Below are 3252 nucleotides of genomic sequence, written 5' to 3'. Positions count from 1 at the left end.
CATTATTCTTCCTAATGGTTTTGCTGTACATTCACAGGAAGAAAAAGGCTCAGATTCTGTTCATTATTTTTCCAGAGCATATTACATTTACTATAAATGATTGTTCAGCTTTTTCCTGGGCCCAACAAGAACAAAGACTCAACTTTGTCTTAATTTTTGCAATCTCTCCAGCAGGGGGAGGATATAATACAGGTTTATCCATTAAAGATTACCAGACTGTGGACTGGTATCTAGTATCAATCACTGTAACAGTAGGAGCAAGAGAAGTTTCTAGTTAGTTTCCTGTTCACTTGTCATTCAGGATTTTCTCCTTGTCTTTACCTAATTCTGTGAGAATGATCTGGGCACATTTCTTCCCCATATTTAATCATGGGAGACTAGAGATCCTAGCAATTCTTTGTGTTGTAGATGTCAAAACACCTGTCCTAGAACAATGACCCTGAATAATTACCTTCCTTGGCAGAAGGGTAAGTGTAACACCTCTTTCATTTTCCATTCATCTATCATAGTACACTACAGTGTTGCTGAAACAGCTGGATTGTTTATCATTATAACCTGGAGAGAAGTTGCTTGTTGACATTTAGTAATTTTCAAAGTTAAAAATATAAAGGCCATGGGATGAAATCACATCAGCAAATATGGCAGGAAAAGTTTCCCCTAAATGACAGACATGGAGTTTGACTTCAACTCTGAACTCAACAGATCATCAAAGCATGTGAAAAGACAGACAAGGCTATTGAGAAGTCTTTTTTTTTCCATTTTTGGTGGGGTTTTTTTGTCTTGATTATTGCTAATGGTATTAATCTATGGAAATGATCTATTTCCCTCTATGTTTCAAATTATTTACTACCAACAGTGAAATAAAGTTACCAATTTGATGGATTCTATATATTTGAGAGTGTGATGTAATTGCTTAATGAAAACATACATATGTGAATAGATGCATGATAATGGTTAGGATCAGGTTATGCCTCATAATTTGTCTCTTCTGAAGACTCTTGGATGTACCCTTTATAGCAAGCACTATTAAAGATGTTTTAGTCACACTTTTCATCAATTTTCAGGTCAATTATTTTTAAAATAAATTGCAACACTTCTTCTTGACACTAATTTTGTCCCCAATATCATTTTCAGGCCCCTCATGGGTATCATCACCAGGGAAGATTTTTACATCCTACAGAATGATTACATATATATGCAAACTCTTTCCATTCAATGGATCATGGAAACTGATATGGAATCCACCATCGCTTTACTCCCAATTAGGATCTACTTGGTACCCATTATGGTATTTCCCTCTGTTTACCTTCTCACTTCACTTCTGTACATGCTTCTCTCACCAAAGAGATTGAATTCCTTTGTTCTGAAATTAAATTAAGATTCATCTCTTCTTAGTTTCCTGAGAAGGCATGATGCCCATAGCATATGCAAGTAGAACAATTGTACATTCAAACACATGAATGATATTTCTGACAGAAAACTAATTTTCTTAAAAGTCAATAAATTGTACTAATATGCAATAACTCAGATGCAATAATGAGAAGCCTCACATAAATATTGGGCTTAGATATAATTCCAGCCTAATCTAGGTAAAGGGCTCATAGGCATAGATGGAAGAAGAGACACCCTTGAATTTCTCTGGTCTTGATGTCAGTAGTACTTGGGTAGCTTCTCTGTCAAAAATAGTGTAAAATAAGTTTGTATACCTGAAAAATTAATGTTATGAAAGCTCCTGCCCTTCTCCACAAACCTTGTCTTCCAGTATTATTCTATTATTCTTCTGGGAATGATTGCTATCAAAAGGATTCTTGCTGAGTTCCATGGGGAATTGTGTAGCTCAATCATGTGGATAGATCTACAACCTTTTCCATACACAAGGCTTGGGAACAACTTGGAAAAGTGGAGTTGAAACACTGTAAGAACCAAAAGATTGGAAAGTTTGCTCAGAGATTGTATCTCCTACTGTTATCAGAAGATATACCAGCAAAATCTCACCTAAATAACTGCCCAAAGGTGAGCTGAAAAAAGGAGAAAAGGAGGACACCTTTAAACTTGCCAAGCTGGATGGGATAAAACCAATATGCTTTCAGTTCTACACAACGAAGTATACACAACTGAATAAACCTAGGAGCAGGAGATGTCTTCCTCTCCAGGGGAGAGCACAACCAATTGATTGTCTGTACGATAATGATCAACCCTGAAAAAAATATGTATATATATATATACATATACATTTATATATATATCTGTGTGTGTGTAACATTATACTAACTCAATAGTTTATAGATAAAAATATGTGTGTATCTCTATCTGTGTTTGTGTGTGTGTGTGTGTGTGTGCGTGTGTGTGTGTGTGTAAGTACTTTTACTTATGCAGTAACAATTAATGGAAAAAGAGTTGATGAATTATAAGTAGAGGAAGAATGGATATTTGTGAGATTTTAGTGGGAAGAAATATAAAAGAATAAATTTATTTTTAAATTTCATTCTCACATATCAGCAGAAAAAAAAAAGATGAAGCCACACCACCTCAATAACCTTCACAGGTAAATATGAAATTGCCCTATAACCATTTATATACTGATTAAAACTGTATTGTAGGTGCCAGGCCCTGCTATGAGAGAAATAAAACAGAAAACCTTATAATGAATATGACAAAAATCAAAACAATATGCATGTCATAGACTGGTAATTTGTTATTTTGTTGCTGCTGCTACTGCTGCTACTGCTGCTGCTGCAGCTGCTGCTGCAGCTAACCAAAGAGGAGCACACTCTCTACAAATAAACCCAAATAAACCTGTGTTGGCTCTCTGATCTAAAACATAAAAGGACCACTGGCCTCTAACGAGTCACTGACTTGACAAGTGCCATGGTCATTCCTACCATTTGCTGATTTGCATGTGCTCAGAGGCCAGCCCACTGCTCAGTTGACGTCTTTATAGTCAGGTCCCACCCTGTGCTGGAGTCAGCTTCACACATGTTACACAGAAACATGAACGTGCCCACTCAACTCCTTGGGTTGCTGCTACTCTGGTTTACAGGTAAGGACGACTGAATAAACTGAAAATTTAAACAGATCAGTGTGGTAAGTGCTCCATGGATGGTCTCCATAAATCTGTCTTATACCAAGATGAATTGTTTGGGAATTCTTTTTCAATTTTCAATCTCAGGTGGTAAATGTGACATCCAGGTGACACAGTCTCCTGCCTCCCTGTCTGCATCTTCGGAAGAAATTGTCACCATCACATGCCAG

This window comes from Rattus norvegicus, chromosome 4, assembly GCF_036323735.1.
Source record: "Rattus norvegicus strain BN/NHsdMcwi chromosome 4, GRCr8, whole genome shotgun sequence".
Classification (NCBI taxonomy): domain Eukaryota; kingdom Metazoa; phylum Chordata; class Mammalia; order Rodentia; family Muridae; genus Rattus; species Rattus norvegicus.
The sequence above is the reverse complement of the archived record's forward strand: the minus strand, read 5'-3'. Positions refer to the sequence as shown.